Raw genomic sequence first — 18631 nt, 5'->3', positions numbered from 1 at the left:
TGAGAAAATGGGGGAGCAAATCATAGTTTGTGCCCGGGGAAGTTTGAAGTGTGGGTGATAGGAAGGATGAAGAAGTGGGAGCCTTCCTTCTTCCATCATCCTTATGTAGGCCTCCAGCAGAAGGTGTGGCCCAGATTAAAGGTATGGATTTGGAACTTGCTCTGTCCCAGGCTCGTCTTGAACTCAGAGATCTGCTTGCCTCTGTCTCCTGGGATTAAAGGCGTGTATACCTTGCCTGAGCCAAAGCTTTTCATGGCCAGTATGCCTCAAGATTTGGATCAAAAGTGTGTGTCATCCTATGTGACGATCCGGGTCAGAAGCCCCGAGATCTGGATCACAGGTGTGTCCTCCATTTCGGGATTGCAGTTCATTCCAGGTGTGGTCAAGTCGACAACCAGGAACAGCCATCACAATTGAAAATCAAGTCAAGTGAGGTAAGCTGGGCTCGGAAGCAAGTATTGTTCATAGAATCATTTTAAAGTCATGAAAGTATAGAAGCGGTTGTTAGGGAAGAAAGAAGGGGGGATGATCAATAGTCTGAAATACATGGAAGAAAAGGTCTATTTAGTACAACTAAGTGCACACTAATATAAAAGGATATGTACTTAGGAGCAATATAACGGAATGGCAGGTTAGGTCACTTTGCAGCGCTCAGCGGCACGACCACACTGGTTTCCACGGCAGCTGTACTTGTTGTACGAAGTCACCGACAGTGTGGAAGCGTTCCTTGAATTCTGGAGATCAAACAAGTACCGTGCTATGAGAAAGTGGGAAGCAAATCACAGTTTGTGCCCGGAAGTTTGAAGTGCGGGTGATAGGAAGGGGAGCAAACACAGGCAGATACATACCCAGAGCTCTTGGTTATTATGGAGAAGTGCAGATGCACGGGGTGGAATATTAGCCAGCCACCGTTCTGCAGCAAATTGCTCCAAGATGTGATTTTAGCTGTAGCAGTGTTTCTTTTATGAACTTGGGTGCCCTTGCATTTGGTGCATAGATGTTTGGAATTGCAATCTCCTCTTGGTGGATTTTTTTTTCCTTTGATGAGTATGTAGTCTCCTTCCCTATCTCTTCTGATTAGTTTTGCTTTGAAGTCTATTTTGTCAGATATTAAAATAGCTCTGCCTGATTGCTTCTTGAGTCCATTTGCTTAGAACACCTTTTCTAACCTTTTACCCTAAGGTGATATCTGTACTTCATGGCGAGCTGTGTTTCTTAGATGCATACTAAGACCCACTGGCCTCAAAGAATGGCATATATTATCCCTCTCCTGGGACTCAGAAACCTTGACCTGTCTTACCTGGGGTCCTCTGCTTTGAGATCACTCCTGGGCTGTGATCTAAGTGTCTGCTAGGGCTGCAGTCTGGTGGGAGGGCTTGACTGGGGAAGATTTGTTTCTAAGGTAACTACTTCTATATTTGTCTCGCACACCATTGGTTAGAAGTCTCCCTTGATTCCTTGCCCAGTGGACCTCTCCGATGAGTATCTTACAAACTGTGCCAAAGACCAGCTTCGACAGGTCAGGGGAAACTGAGGTGAGGGTGTAGAGTTGTGGTAAGTCAGAACGAAGGCAGGGAACATACCAGAAAGAGTTTGCTAGCAAGGTGGAAGTCATAGTGTTTTATACCTAGGCCAATTGTGGAAGAGGGAAGAGGGGAGGGGAAAGATCTCCCAAAGCCACAAATATGAGAATTTGAAGGATATTGGGAGCCATGTTAAGAAGTGTTTCTAACAGCTATCTTGTTGAGAGTGGAGGTGAGCTAAAGAGGTTCTTGGGAAAGCAGAGCCAACACGATGGAGTTGTCTCTGATTCTAGAATCATTTTGCCTTCCTTCAATGCCTGGTTCTACCGCCTATGATCTTCTCTAAGTCTCTTTCTGGTGATGGAGCTGTTTAGTGGGTGTGCAGTGCTTACCGGGTGCTGTGGAAGAGGCAGAGGATGCAGCAGTGAACAAAGTGGCTGCCTAGTCAAGGAAGACACGAGTGTGTGGCTGTGAGCATCAGAAAGGCAAGAGTTGGGGAGCAGCTTGGAGATACCCAGAGGAAGAGGGAGTTCCGTGAGGAGGGGTTGAAAGGGCAAGATATAGTAATGGTGCTTACTCTCTGGGGAGGTCCCGACAGTTAAGTTAGATAGTAAAGCACCCAATGATTGCAGTCTGCAGAGAAGAGCAGTGGAAGAGATGAGGGGTGCTGTGCTTATTATATGTCCTTTTCTCTTGATTAAATGTATTTTGGAATAATTTCAAAGATACAGAAGAGCTGAGAGAAAGAGTTCCCCCATACCTTCCACACAGATTCTCTAACTTCTCATCTTGCCATGTTTACATCATCATCATCATCGTCATCCCGTTAGTAGCATCATCCTTGGAGCATCCTTGGATTTGAAAGCAGGCTCCTGGTAGGCCGTCCCTGAGTTTGAAATACATTAGTATGTATCTCTTAGGAGCAAGGGCTGTTTTATTGTTGCAGAGTGACAGAACAATTATAAAAAAAAAATCAGGAAAATGTGGATTCCTAATATGAGGAATGCAGTACCTGTCTTACAACTCTGGCTTATTACATTCAACGTGATCGCTCCTAGTGCCATCCATTTTCCTGGAAGCGACACTCTTGCATTCTCCTTAATGGATAAACAACATTCTGTATAGGTGCTACATTTTCTTCATCCGTTCACCCGCTGATGAGCTGATTCCACAATGGCTGTTCTGAAGAGCGCTGCAGTAAACAAGGGCTTGCAGGCTCCTCTGCTGTCTGCTGGCTTTGATTCCTGCAAGGATATAGGTAAGAGTATTGTGCTAGTTATTTTTCTTTGGGTTTACCAGAGGGATAAGCGTCTATTAGCATCACAGTGGGGAGCATAGTAACAGGCAGGGCGTGGCGGCTGGAGCAGGAAGCTGAGAGCTCACATCTTGATCCGTAAACAGGAAGCAGAGAGCTATCTTGAAATGGTGTGAATCTCTTGAAACTTAAATGTCTCTTCCTAGTGACATACTTCCTCCAGCTAAGTGGGTGCGCCAAGTATTCAAAACTGGGTTACTTTCCGGGCTATCTTGTTTTGACCCCTGAGCTGGATCATGTGGTCATTCTATTTTTAGTATTGCAAGGAACCTCCATATTGATTTCCCTAGTGGCTGCATCAGTTCAAATTTCCAGCAGTAGTGTATAAGGGCGTTTCCCACCCCATCTTTGCCAACATTTGTTACTGTTCTCTTTCTTTGATTATAGCCCTACTGGCTGGGGCGAGATTGAATCTCAGTGTAGTGTTGATTGGTGTCTCTCTGATGGCTAAAGCTGTTGAACATCTCCCCCTGTATTTATTGGCCATTTGTGTTTCTGCATGTAAAAAGTGTTCAGTTGGTTTGTCCATTTACTGATTAGGTTATTTGTTGCTTTAATGCTTAATATTTGAGTTCATTTAACATTGTGGGTGTCAATCACATACATACACACACACACACACACAAAACCTGTTATTTGTACAATTAACAGTCTAATAGTGATCTGACATCCTCAGTCAGGATGTTAATATCAATACTACTCCATAAATCTTATTAAAATTTAAGTTATACCAATGAAATACTTTAACCATCCAATCCTTTGAAATACAGAGCAGTTATTTTGCAGAGCGATCTCTCCATTTGGGCACATTTGATGTGACAGGAAAACTGCAAGCCATGGCTTGTCCCTCTTAGTGTATCACACCAGGAGGTACCTGGTAGCTTTGTCCCATCACTGATGAGATTAGCTTGAATCAGCTAAAGTGGCATTTCCCATCCTTCTGCAGAACAAAGGAAAGAAAGGCACGATTTCTTTTTCTTTCATGGTGAACAACTATTTCATGGAGAGACACCCTGATGCCACATGATGATCCAAGCTTTATCTGACTCCCTTCAGCAATCCCTCAGTAAGATGAACCTCACCTAAACCAGCCACCAACACAATGGCTGGCCAGTTGTGATGGCTTTAAAGTCTACTCTCATCTCCTCTGGATTCATTAGTCAGCATTCTCTGAGGAGCTATTTTTAGATACAGTCATGTGTCGGTTGCCTTTCTCATGGGAGTGATGACTATCTGACCAAGGCAACTTAGGAAGGAAGGGTTGATTTCAGCTCACAGCTTGTGGGTATAGTCCATTCCCCAACCACAACATAATCAACTCTTCTGATGGGGCGCCCTATAGCTTCTTGTTGGTACTCTTTATTTCCATGAGCAGGCTACGAGAACAGCTATTGTGACTCTCCATTAATGGAGCAGAAAAGCCAGGAGTCTCTATGGGGAAGCACTGACTTTACACCATTTCGATAAGTTGTCTTCGGATCTGCATAGGGCAGAGAAGACGATACCTGGGTGAACTTGGCTTTCCCAGCAGAGTTAGGAAGCCTGGGTTGGTCGTTTTTTTTCTCATGTATTGATAAAGTACCTGATAAGATCAACTTAAGGAAGCAAAAGCTTATCTGAGCTCGTATTTTGAGGGCAGAGTTTGCCGTGGTGGAGAAGGCATGATTGAAGGAGCTAGAGGAAGCTGGTTACATGTACATCCTAAAATGTATCACTTTTTTGCTGTTGGGACAAAATACACTAACAAAGGCAATAAAAGGGAGGGAGGGAGGGAGGGAGGGAGGTTGGTTTGCTCTGACTTTAAAAGCTTCAGGGTACCAGCCATCATCACAGAGAAGTCATGGCTACAGAAGTTTGAAGGAGTTGGCCACACTGCACCTTCGACAGAGGGTGGAGAAATGAATGCATGTGACCAGCTCTCTCTCTTCTTTTGAGTTAGTCCTTGACCATAGCCCATGAATCGGTGCCACTATATTGAGGGTAGGCATTTCCCTCTCAATGACCTAATCTAAATAAGCCTTCATAGATAGGCCCAGGGACATGTTTCCATGGTGATTCTACATGCCCATCAAGCTGACACTCATGATTAATCATCAGACGCCATGAGGGAGCAGAGAGAGGAGCACACTGCACTGAGACCCCCAACTGAAGGATGGCGCCACCCACCTTCAAGGTGGGACTTCCTGCCTCAGTGAAACCTGGAGGTTTGTCTCCTGGATGATCCTAAATTCTGTCAAGCTGACAATCAAGATGAACCATCAGAGATCATCAGGAAGAGCTTCTCTAAGAAGGTGACACTTGAATGCAGATCAGAGCGGACCAAGAGAATGGTGGAGGGGGTGATCGGTAGAGGAAACTTTATGTGCAAGGAATAGTAGTCATATTTACTCCATATGGTTGTTATGGAGAGTAGATAATATTATATGTAAAGCAAGAGCATGGCTGTTAGGAAGAATAAAGGAAAAACTGCTATTGTTGTTATATTGGGACATCTGAGCTGAGTGGAAAAGGCAGGAGAACGGAGATGGTGGCATTGAATGGGGACAGTAGAGTCCAAGTGTGTGCAATAGGCATGTACTGGCTGGTTTTGTGTCAACTTGACACAGCTGGAGTTACCACAGAGAAAGGAGCTTCAGTTGAGGAAATGCCTCCATGAGATCCAACTGTAAGGCATTTTCTCAATTAGTGAACAATGGGGAAAGGCCCCTTGTGGGTGGGACCATCTCTGGGCTGGTAGTCTTGGTTCTATAAGAGAGCAGGCTGAGCAAGCCAGGTGAGGCAAGCCAGTAAAGAACATCCCTCCATGGCCTCTGCATCAGCTCCTGCTTCCTGACCTGCTTGAGTTCCAGTCCTGACTTCCTTGGTGATGAACAGCAGAATGGAAGTGTAAGCCGAATAAACCCTTTCCTCCCCAACTTGTTTCTTGGTCATGATGTTTGTGCAGGAATAGAAATCCTGACTAAGACAAACTGGTACCAGCAGAGTGGGGTATTCCTGTGACAACCTGACCATGTTTTGGGGAGGACTGTGGAAGGACTTTGGAACTTTGGGCTTGAAGATCCATCCATTGTTAAAAGCTCTGTTGGATGTTGTGTAGGAGCTTGGAAGATAATGTTGAGAACACTGCAGAAGATGGAGGTCTGGTTTGTAAAATTTCAGAGGGAAAATTTAAGACTCTTTTCAGGGCCATTGCTGTTTTGATTGTGAAGATTCTGTGTAGTTCTGGTTAGCTGGGGCTGAAGAATCAGCTGTGATTAACAAGATACCAGAACTACCAAAGCAAAAACTTTGCATTACTGGGACTATTGATGCTGGTTAGCTGGAGCTAAGAAATTAGCAGTGATTAAGAAGAGACCAGCATCATTGAGGTGACATCTTCTGGGAAGTGTTTTCTGAAAGCACAAAGAGGCTGTGTTCCAGATATGGCCAAGGTTGTACTCCTGCTGCAGTGGGACTTGGTAATATGTAAGGGTCACCCAGGTGGTACTGGTTTTGAAGGCATGAAGGGGTCATGCAAAGCAGCTGAGGCTTGGCACTGTGAGAGGCTATGGAAGGCCATTGGTGAAGGTGCAGCCTCAGTTGCAATTGAAGGCCCAGGACTGAAGGGGTCATGCAGTGTTTTGGAGATGCCAGTACCATGAGATGACCACCAAGAGCAGCAGCAGCAGTGGAGTACAGGCATCTGGAGCCTAGAGGATGACGCGTGTGCTACAAAGGGCATGGCTGGAGAAGTGACCCAAGCCCTTGGAGGAGCCCAGAATATCGTAAGTTGGATCCCAGACATTGGACGGTTGGAGATTGACTTTTGCTTTTGATTGTGGCTGTGCCCTGATATTTTCCCTCTTGAAGGAAGAAACTGTTTTAGTGGAGCCCACAGTTAAGAGATTTTTAATTGTAAAAAGACTTTAGATTTTAGAAGATATTGGACATTTTAAAGGGATTGACTTTTAATATGTAAAGACTGTGGGACTTTTAAAGTCGTTTAGATCTTGGGGATGAATAAGAAATTAAGGATTGAGGCTTACTAGTGATGTGTTTGTGTGTCAAGTTGACAAGGGGTCAATTGTACTGGCTGGTTTTGTGTCAACTTGACACAGCTGGAGTTACCACAGAGAAAGGAGCTTCAGTTGAGGAAATGCCTCCATGAGATCCAACTGTAAGGCATTTTCTCAATTAGTGAACAATGGGAAAGGCCCCTTGTGGGTGGGACCATCTCTGGGCTGGTAGTCTTGGTTCTATAAGAGAGCAGGCTGAGCAAGCCAGGTGAGGCAAGCCAGTAAAGAACATCCCTCCATGGCCTCTGCATCAGCTCCTGCTTCCTGACCTGCTTGAGTTCCAGTCCTGACTTCCTTGGTGATGAACAGCAGAATGGAAGTGTAAGCCGAATAAACCCTTTCCTCCCCAGCTTGTTTCTTGGTCATGATGTTTGTGCAGGAATAGAAACCCTGACTAAGACAAGGCATTTCCCCCAAGAACACACAGCCTCTCTTCTGTGTTGAGAGGATGGTGTGGCTATGAGACACCACTCCCACAATTTGGCTGTATCATACGGTGTATGCTAAGGCTTAGCGAGGGAATCCTGGGAAGGCTTTTCCTGGAGAGAGAGGACCAAAGAAAGACTCAAAGCAGGAGGGGCTTCAGCTGTGGGACCTGGCTTTGAACATGGAGTTGCCCATGTGACAGGGCAGGAGAGTGAGCTCTTGGTGCTGGATATGATCCCTATGGACAGCAAGGAGCTAAATCCTGCCAGCAACTTGAATGAGTGTGGCATGAACTCTGAGCTCCCAGTGTGAACGGAATCAGTGGATCCCTTGACTTCAGACTTGGGAAACTCTGAGCGGAGAATCCCAACATGGAACCCGAACTACTCTGAATAAATCACGGAATTCTGTACCTGGGTGCCTTGGTCTGTCAAGCAGGTCATGTCATGTCTCAGGGGAAGATGAGCATGCGTGGGGAACAATGGCAAAAAAAAAAAAAGTCTCCAAGTGAAAGGGGCTGAGACACCCACTCAACGCTTCTTAGGTGCAGTGGACTCTGAGTTAGGAGGTTGGACTCTCAGCAGCAGAGGGGGGCAGTGGGCTGGGCCTGTGTGTGAGACGCAGGTCCAGTCAGTACGGCACAGTTACTCGGGACCTCAGAGCCAGGTATGTCTCCTGATGGACCTCAGACCCCTTTCAGCTGACAGAGGCCATGCTTTAGTGGACGGAAGTCAGTCAGAGGGTGATCAAAGGTGTGTGGAAGAACAAGCCTCTGTCTTGTTTCCTTCATTGGATGTCTAAGTGTCTACAACAGCACCTCCCACACAAGTGACCTTTTGGGATGAGTAGAATTGAATTGCCAGCTGGACCTTTTTTTTTTTTTTTTTTTTTTTTTTTTTAAACAGGGTTAATTTGTCTTTCTAGAGCAATGTCTTCGGGCATTTTGGGTTGCCACAATAGGGAGATGCTGGGGGTATTGGCTGGGGTGGGGAACACCAGAGATAATGCTAAATAGCCTGTACCTCACAGTGAGTATTTACTAACAACTTCTATGGAGATCAGAAAGTGATGTTAAGGAGCCATGATATCAAAATGGAGACACTCACTGAAGCGTTTGCTCTGGCCAACAACAGCAGAGGAAAACCCTTTGATGCTCCTTCCTACTTCTAAGTCCAGGCAGGCTCTCTTCTGATCAGGGCTGGGTAAACATTGGTATTGCTCTATCCTGGATCTTTTTAGGGCTTCTCGGGGTACATCTTTCCCTGCCCTGACATTATTTTTCTGCAACAGTCACATAGGGACAGTCCCCTGCTTTAGTATAGGAGGTCCCAAGCAGTGGATTTAGCCAGTGACTGACAACATTGAAAAATTACCGAGACACACCATATGCATAGATAGGTCAGTGAGTTGTTAACATGTCACTATTGAAATGACAGGTATTATACAGTTAGCAAATCTGAAAACACACACTACATTATGGTTGACCCTGGATCCCCTGTAGCTAGTCGGCCTTTCAGAACACTTTCATTGATTTTTTTTTTTTTTTTTTTTTGCTGAACTGTTGTATCCATAGCCAACATATGAAAGCCACTGGGAGTAGGCACAGTCCCGGCCTCACCGGGGGCTGGCATTTTCTCTGCATTAAGGAGTGGATCACACGTGAAGCAAGGCAGGCTTTGCCAGGACTCCCTTCATTCATCAATGCTGAGAGCAGCTGCTTTGCCAAACTACATGACACTGCAAACACCAGAGGAAGGGTCCCCTCCTTGTGTGCCGCTCGATGTAACATTTATACAGACACGGCAGGCTTTTCCATTTAATCTGCATTATTAACGTTTTACCAGTCCGTTTTTTTTTTTTTAAGTCTAGACAATCAACCAAAGAATAGCTGAAGCCCTGATTTGTAGCCTTTCCTGATTTCCATGGTATAAACAGTCCCACCATGGCTGATTTCAAACCACCAGCGTGATGTCACTGAAAGCGGTGGGGGAGAGACGGGGGAGTGATGGGAGAGGAGTGCCACGAGGCAGCATTCCCAGCGTGCATGTGCAGGACCTGTAAATAATCTCAAGAGCACAGACAGCAATGAGCTAATTATGATGAGCTCTGGATGCTCAGTATATGTGTGTGTGTGTGTGTGTGTGTGTGTGTGTGTGTGTGTGTGTGTGTGAAATGTGTATAGGTGCCACAGAGCCGGGGTTGGAGTTAAAGCTGATAGTAGCCCCCAACTATCTGTGTTTTAAATACAATTTACCTATTAATAGATTTATGGAATTGAACTGAAAATAATAATAAACCACCTGAGAGGCAGTTGAGAGAATTCCAGAAAATGTAACAGTCCACTTGTGCAAGTTACTGTGAGCATGAGACTGGTTTACCAGTTGAAGTCTGGTGCTGATGGTCAAACTTACTCTGGTCGATATCCCTAATAAGTCCACTGTCTGCGGGGCAGCTCCCTTGGAAGCCTTGGGGTTTGTGCTCTGACCGTGGGCATGCAGTGCGTTCATACTCCTCTCGTGAGAGTTTGTCCCGTTCACATGCCATAGCCTTGGCCCTCTTGGCCTAACTGGAAAAAAGGGAAGACGACACTTGACTTTTAAAACCTACATAGAAGGCATTACCCTGGCCCAGGTCACATAGCCAGAGACAGAAAACAGGAGACTGGCAAGTGAGTTTGTGTGTGCATGCAAATGGGCACTCACCCGTTGGTGATGCATGATGGGTAATAGTTTGCCCGTGCCTTGGTGCCAGTCTTCAGGCTCCTTTGACTCTTTGAGACAGACTCACGGGTCTGGAACTTTGCTGTGCAGGTAAAATGCTCCTGGTAAACTGTTGTGGATCCTGTCGCCCCTGCCTTTCATCTCAGAGTTCTGGGATTGCAAGGGCATACCACTTGGTCCAGCCTTTTATGTGGGCTCTGGGGGTCAAAACTCGGGTTCTCACACTCTGAAGGCAAAATGCTTTACCCACTGAGCAATCTGCCCAGCCTTGGTGGCACAATTCCGTATCTCCTGACCTATTCCTGCTCTGGGTTGGATCAAGTATAGGTCCGTTGGTTCCAGGTGGGTTTTTCCAGGTCTTGCCTAATTCTCAGGAGGAGCAAGACAAGTGGGGGTGGGGGTGGGGGTTGTCATCTGTGAGGCTTTCACAGTCCCTCTCTGTAGAACTCAAACTTACTCATCATTCCCCTCCCTTCTGGAGGCACCAGATGGGGAGTGCTCAGCACAGCTTAGGTGTCCCCCCTGTTTCTTAATGAACTCTCACGTGTTTCTTAAATTTCCCAACTTAGAGAGATTTCATTTCTACCAACTAAGCATCAAATGCCAATTGTCCCTAAACATATTTAAGCCACACAATTTAAACTGCTCTGCTACTGAACCTCGCGACAAATACATTTAATGTTTAACCTACAGTTTCTCATCTTCTAAGTCATCACTATTTCTCCTTGGTCGATGGGTAAAGACGTGATTTGTTTTGTGGGAAGTATTTATTTGTGATTTTAAACAAGCCTTCAACGGGGAGCTAGTTCTGGACTAATGGTTGGGATTATGCTTGGGATTATGCCAGTGGACAAGGAAGAGCCTTCCCCTCCTCCCAAGGATGGGCTGGTTTGGGAGAATGGCATTAAACAATTAATTATGAGAGAGAGAAGGGAGGGAGAGGGGGAGGGAGGGAGGGAAGGAGGGAGAGAGGAGAGGGAGGGGGAGGGAGAGGAGGTACGGAGAGACAGAGACAACACAGAGAGACAGACAAAAACAGAGAGAGACAGAGAGACAGAGGCACACACAGAGAGAAGAAGCTCATTTAGAAGGTAGAAAGACAGAGTGCACCAGGGAGATAGTCTCGATGAAGGGGATCAATAAATGGAGGTGCCAAGGGTGAAACTCAGGTTTTTTATTGGGCAAAAGGAAGGGTCCCTTTAGGAAGATTGTAGGTGTTAGCTAAGAAGCATGAAGAGAGGAGGGAAAGAGGGGAGGAAGGGAAGAGGGAGAGACACAACTCTTGCCATCTACTTCCATTCACTTTGGCGGTGAAGGAGACAAAGGGGGTTTCCTAGTGATGAAGCACACCTTGCACACCTCATCCCCTCCAGGAACCAGCTGGTCCTCAGCTTCCCTGTTGGCTGCTCATCTGGGAATTCTGACCAAGCTCAAATACAATGTCCTGGAGTGTGCTGAGCAGGGAGCACCAGTGACACCTCGGAAGATCTTGAGTGGCACCCACGTGACGTCCCGAGGCTGCGTGGATGTGCCACCCCATCACTTCAAATCACACAGTGAGAAAGTAATTTCCTTTTCAATTCTTTCCGAGGCCTTCTGATTACATCAGGGAGAGAGGCTCCGGTGGGTGTTAGGACGTCTTTACACCTCTCCAACACTTGATAATCTCTCTTTTTAACAAAGAGAACAAGGCCACAGTCTCGGGGTTGTTTTGAGCAGGCCACTGTCTCTGAAATGAATTTAATAACATGGGTTTGTTTTTATTGTTTAAAAAAAAAAAAAGAAATTAAGATTCCCTCCCATTTACAGCAAATAATATTGGCTTTTCATTTGTGGCCGTGTTAGAAATAGATGTATTTAACAATGAAGTTCTAAGTACAGAGAGGAAGGCTTGAAACTTGCTAATTAAATAATAGTGCACTTGGTACACAGGCAAACCGAAGATGACAGAGGCGGGGTTTGTAATCAAAGTCTAGAAAACAGCAGCATTGCGAAACAAACTAGCTCTGTCTGTGACTGTGCGCCCGTTCCCTTCTAGGGCCAGCATTGCTACGTTGGTCTAACTGAATCCAATCTCTTTGTTTTTCTATCTATTTATTGTGTGTGTATCCATGTTCTTTGGGGTGTCTGTAGGTCAGAGGCTAATATTTCATGGCTGCTTCAATTACTAGCCACCTTATATTTGAAACTGGGTCTCTCACTGAACCCAGACCTCACTGATTTGGCTAGACTCGCTGGCTAGGAAGTCTCAGGGATCCTCCTGTCTCCACCTCCCCTGTGCTGTGACTGCAGGCAGATGTTGCAGCCATCCATCTCCCTATGTCTCATTAATCTAATGAATCACCCCTTCTGCATCAACTCCAAAAGAATTCCATTTACTTCCTGACCTCTGAGGCGTAGCCTGGGGGAGCCTGGCTCAACCAAGCAGCACATTCCAGCCTCCCAGCTGGGGATTGGTTGGTGCACAAACCCCTGACCCAAATCGGACCAATCAGATCCAGAGGAAGAATCTGATACCAATTTAACCATAAAGGCTATGTAGAAAACCATTTTGCCCCCTACCTTCTGGATGCTGTGGCTTTTGAGTTGGAATCTGAGGGATAAATATCAGGATTAATTTACAAAGATCAGATGACAGATGCCCGAGGCCATGGAAGTGATCAGGCACCATGGCGTCTCCATGAACTCTGTTCTAAGAACAACAGGGAAACCCTTCGATGGTTCTTGTACTGGCGTCTGCTCTATAGGATGGAACATATAAAGAAAGCAATGTTAAATAGGATGCCTTGGCCCAGAGCCGTGAGTTTAGGATGCCATCTGGAGCTTTGGGCAGGGAAGGAAACAAAGGAGCCTGGTCCTGCCCTGGTACTCACTCTGTAGACCAGGCTGGCCTGGAACTCAGAAATTCGCCTGCCTCTGCCTCCCAAGTCTCCCAAGTGCTGGGATTAAAGGCGTGCACCAAAACTCTTGATCGTTGGCACCACTGACTTTCTTCAGTTAAAATGAGAAAGAAAAGTTTGGATTCTGGAGTGAAGTGTTAATGAGACAAGTGGAGACAAGGAAAGGAAAAAAAAAAAAAAAACAGGCAACCTAGCCTTGAGTGAATAGGGAAAAGGCCTGGCTTAGCATGGGTTGCTGGAGTCAGAGAAAGCATGCTTTTCTGGGTCAGGGCCAACAGTAGACAGCATGTTTAGCCTACAGGAAACAAGGCTTGTCTGCTCTGTGCCCCTGTTTGCAAGTGGGAATGAATGCACAGCTACAGGAAGAAGATGAGAGTATAATTTCAAGATAGAAGTAGCCAAAGGAATTCAACTGAGAAATAACATCCTGGCACAAACTTAAGACTCAAAAATAAAATCAATTTCACAAGACCCAGAAAACCTGACTTTTCTTGTAAAAGTGCTCCCCCTCGGATCCTGGCAAGCTTCCAGCCAGCCTCAGAGCCCCTCCCACTACAGCTCATGGAAGTTTGCAGGCCTTCAGTCCCTTACCTGAGCAGGCTGGAGCCACCACAGCCCAGGTCCCCAGGATCCATAGACCTACTCAAGTCTCTCTCCGTGCTAAGCAAAGGGTTCCCTAGGAGGTAACCCACTCATTTCCCCTGGCCTCTCATTGCTCTGGCCTGGGCAGATGCTCTCCATGTGAGCTTTCTCTAGTGTCCAGTCAGTGTGACTCAGTTAAGGCAGGCTCTGAAGTTGGACAGATGGACCTGGGGTATTGAGGCATGGCTAAGATAGTAGCATTTTGGTGGTAGGTTGCCAGGTTTAAGTTCTGGTCTCCCCTACTCACCCTGTGTGCTCTCTTGGATAGGTTATTTCATCTCTGTGGGACCCACTTTCCCCTTTTAAAATGGGGATGGAAATATCACTCACTAACCAAATGTACCGGAGCTCAGAGCCAAGGCACAGAATGGCCCCGATGATGAGGCTGTATGTATTCACCGATGCCCTCTGAGGGACCACCAGTGCCTAGACCTTTTGACTCTTTTTCTTTTACCACCTCTTTCCTCAAACACGTGAACAAGGCTTCCAAAATCTCCCTTTTTCCATGGAGTCTGACCATTACTTAGTGGGAAGCTCCGGACTGGATCTGGAATGGGCTGATTCGAGGACGCACCACCCAGGTCACTGCCAGTGAGGACAACAGGAGGTGATGTAGGTGGCCTTGGAGAATGGTCTTAGTCACTGTGAGACCAAAGACCTGGCTTCTTCCTGGACCCACTGTCTTCTGCAGTTTCATCCCCCACTCTCTCTTTGTGTGTGCGCATCAGTGTGAGTGAGTGTGTGTGTGGAAGACAGTGCACACATTAGGCTCGATTAACCCCAGGGATCTCCGTGGCTCTTCTTTCCCATGACTGGGATTGGAGAAGCACACAACCACACTGGCTGTCACTGTTTTTTAAAACAAGGGTCAAACTTAGGTCCTCATGCTCGCACTTCACCAAGTGAGCAATTACCTCAGCTTTCCCACTCTCCCCTTTCAATGCTTCCTGAATATGCTTCTGTCTACACATTAGGACCACTACCTGACAGCTCAACTTGTTACTTGACAAGAATCACAAACATCTCCCAACTTTTTCCGATGAAACTTTAGTTCTGTAACCCATATTGAACCGTTGGTACTGATGTCATCTTTCTGGATCAGAAATGTGACTGTATCCCTGTCCCTCTTTAACCTGCCTTCTTTCCCTCTTTGCCTCAGCCAATGGGAGGCCCATAACCCCTTCCTTTAACGCATCAATGTGTCTAGACACGTCCTGTAACTTGAATCCACATTGGCAGCATCTATTTAGTGGCTGCAGGTTGAGAAAATGCATGATGCCCCAAAATAGCACAGCTCTTAAATGACACTAAATTTTAAGAAATCATGGCAATATTTATTTAGCTTTTAAAATAGGCTGTATAATGCAATATTTTTAGCTCAACACTTAGTGAACATAACAATTTAAGGGCTCCTTTCCTAACCTCAGGTCTTCAGGGACTCAAAGTTAGCATGATCATCCCAGAGCTTAAATTCTAACCTTTGTTATTGTCACTTGTTTTGAGATAGGGTCTACTCTATGGCCCTGGATAGGTGGGAAACCATTAGATAAAGCAAACTGATCTAGAACCCGAAATGATTCTCCTGCCTCTGCCTCCCAAGTCTTGGGATTAGAGGTGTGCACCACCAAACCTGACTCTGAATAGTCCCATATCCTAACCGGCAGTTTCCTATACAACAGTCTCTTTGCTTCAGCCCAGAAACCCCGTGCCTTCTTCAGCTTCCGAGAGCATCAAGCCCTTGCCTCTTCCCAGCCCCATCTCAGATGCTGCCTCCTGATGAGCCCAGCAGCTCTCTCCTTTCTTCCCCCATACAGAACCCAGCCAGCACCAAAGTTAATGGGTGGTAATTACATGTTAATATATTTTTCTTCTCCCTTTCAAAGCTTCTTATGCAAAAATTCCCTAGACTGTTTTATGCCTCTGTGTCATACCCAACAAAACAGCACCTGCAATTAGTAAGCACTTCATAAATGCTGGGGCTAATGAGTGAATAAGGAACGGTTTCTGAAGAGAGTTGGTCTCCTCTGTGTAGATGTGCTAATGCCAGACAGCCTGCTATTTGGTGAAGGAAAGAAGGTACATTTTAATGCAGTCCTGGGAAAGGCGCTGCCAGGAGCGCTGGTGGCAGACGACATCATCCCAGGGAAATTGATGCTCCTGCCCTGTCCACCAGACTGCCCTCCTATTCTGCTTGTGGATAAAGAAGGGACCCCCAAGGCTTGACCCTTCTCCAGCTGTGTGCTTGACCCTGAAGTTCCTGATGTCCTGTATGCAATGAGCTTTTGCTGGAAGCCAGCACTAAGCACCCAGTGCTGCTTCTAGAATAGAGAAACTCCTCCACGGTGGAGGGTCTGCTCTGAAGCCTCCTGTCAACAGTGTCCATGGAGGATGGAGAGAGCATGCTGAAGGCCATGTTCCAGCAAGCTGCTAAGCCACCCAGGGCCCCAAATGCATTCCGTTTCCATTTGTTGCTAGTGGCTAAGCCTGTTTCCTCCTCTGGGCTAGTGCCCAGAGGTTTTGGGGTCTCAGAGGTCAAATGAAGGGGTCCCCGATACTTCAGATCTTTAAATACAAATACTATATTGATATAGAAAGGAGTTAGGGTGATGTTTCTAAAATAGAATACAAACTTAAGCCCCACAAGACAGGGTGGGAAATAGCGAGTTGGCAACATTTCTCACTCTTTCAGCATGCCCCACCCGAAATTCATATTCCTACCTAACCCTTCCAGAAAACCCCATGGTACTGCGTGCCATGTTGCCCACTGCCTTATCTTCTTCATAGTTTCTCTGCATGCACAAACACATATGATGGAGATGTTTGTGGATTTGATATATGTAGTGATTTCAATCAATATTACGTTTATGAGATTTCTCTGTATTAGTGCACTTAGTATTCATTTATGTTCGCTATTACATCATATTCCATTATGCAAATGCACTACGAGGTTCTTGAAAGCAGGTCTCAGGTTGTTTGGACTTGATGGGTAATACACACGAAGCTGCTTTGAACATCTCAATGCCAGCCTTCGTGTGGACAAATGTGTTCACGTCTCTTCGGGAAACACCTGCAAGTGCAATTGCTAGCTAAAAAAAAAAAAAAAAAAAGGCTTAACACTGTAAGAAATCTCTCAACTGTCTTCCAGGGAGCTGTAACACGCTATGCTCTTCCATTCTCCCCAGGAATCAATGGGGCTCCAGTTGTTTTAGATCCTTTCCAGCACTAGGTATTGTCAGTCTTGCTAACTGTAGCCGTTTGGCTGGGTGTGGACATTTCTATGATTTTTATATTCATTTCCCTGAAGACTAACTATGTTGAAACATCCTTTCATGTATTTGGTTTTTCTTCATGTATCATCTTGGGAGAATTATTTATTCAGTTTGTCTGTTTTCTTTTCTGTCTCTCTTGTCTGTCTCTCTGTCTTTGTCTGTTTCTGCCTCTGTCTGTGTCTCTTCCTCTCTTTCTCTACTTCTCTGTCTCTGTCTCTCTGTCTGTCTCTCTGTCTCTGTCTCTCTCTCTGCATGTGTGATACATGTACACATATGTATATGGTTGCCTGTCCATGTGTGCTCATGAGGCCAGAGGAGGTGCCAGGTGTCCGGCTCTGTAATCCCCCATTTTTTCCAGCTTTCTCAGCTGGCTGGTGACCAGCAAACCCCAGCAGTCTTCCTCTCTCTCCCTTCCCACAGCACTGGGGTTTTAAGCACTCATGGCCATGTCTGGTTTTTGGAGTGGGTGCTGGGGATTTGAACTCAAGCTCTTATGCTTGCTTATAAGCACTCGTACCCACTGAGCCATCTTCCTAGCCCGGATTTTCCCATTTCTAATGAGTATGCCTGCTTCCCTATTTCTAAGTCAAAGGCATTATATGTTCTAGATACAAATCACACATCAGTTTCATGATGTGAATATTTTCTCCTAGTCTGGGGTTTGCCTTCTCCATTTAAAAAGGGGGGGGGGGCTGTCTTCCAAAGATCAAAGATTCTCACACAGACACAAACTGATCTACCTTTTTTTTTTTTTTTTAGATTTTGCCCTCTGTGTACTGAGATGTCTTCACCTTTCTTTTAGGTCATAAAGATTTTTAGAAGTCTCTTTCAACTTTTATATTTCAATATATAGTCTTTTTCAAAGATATTTTGTGTCTGGGGTAAATGAACAAGATTCATCTTTGCATAGGATATTCAGTTAGATCAGTATCACTTGGTGGGAAGGTTTTAGTTCCCCCCGTCCCCAGAATTGTCACCAGTATACGGGTGGTATAGAAGATGGCATGGCACAGGTGAATTAAAGCTAGAGATCAGTTTATGGGTATTAATATCCTAATCTTCAGACGGGGAGGTTATCCTGGATGGTCTGGGTTGGACTAACCCTTAATACACAAAGAAGAAAGCAGAATAGAAATTACCTAAGGGCTGGGGAGATGACTCAGTGGGAAAAATGCTTGCTATACAATGTGGAAAATGCTCACTATCAACCTCTGGCCTCTACACACAGGTGTGCATGCACACACACATACTTACACACAAACACACCACACACATACCACACACACACATACCACACACACACATACCACACACACACATACCACACACACACATACCACATACACACCACACACATACACACACATAGACACATACAACACAGACCCATACAGACACCACACATATACACACCACACACACACACACACACACACACACATGCAAACACATACCACATACACACACACAGAGAAAAAAAGAAGATGGTGTGATGTGGTATGAAGTCTAGTTATCCACTGTTGTTGAATTTGAAGGCAGAAGGATACACAAACCCCACTCCAAGAGTTTCAGTCAACCTCCAGTAGTTAGAAAAGGGGAAGGAACAGATGGGTGCTTGGAGCCTTTAAAAAGATCACAGCCTCCCTGACACTGTGACTTTAGCTTGGCCTGTGACATGTATTGGCCTGCTACATAGTAAATTTGTATGGTGTAAGCCACTGAGTTGGTGGCAACTTGTTAGCACATCAACGCCACCAATGGAAGACTAATGCAGAAGTGCC

The 18631-nt window shown here is 45.7% G+C and overlaps 1 long non-coding RNA gene across 1 annotated transcript; it reads right to left on the bottom strand.

Annotated features, from left to right (window-relative positions):
- Positions 1–226: 226 nt before the first annotated feature.
- Gm40256 lies at positions 227–2768 on the bottom strand. The gene is made up of 3 exons (XR_868173.2): positions 2536–2768; positions 2284–2409; positions 227–734 (listed from the first exon to the last, which is right to left on the bottom strand). It is a non-coding gene; the product is annotated as a predicted gene, 40256 (long non-coding RNA).
- Positions 2769–18631: the final 15863 nt, after the last annotated feature.

The sequence above is a fragment of the Mus musculus genome, chromosome 4, assembly GCF_000001635.26.
Source record: "Mus musculus strain C57BL/6J chromosome 4, GRCm38.p6 C57BL/6J".
NCBI classification, from domain to species: domain Eukaryota; kingdom Metazoa; phylum Chordata; class Mammalia; order Rodentia; family Muridae; genus Mus; species Mus musculus.
Note: the sequence above shows the minus strand (reverse complement) of the source record. Positions and strands in the feature narration are given on the sequence as shown.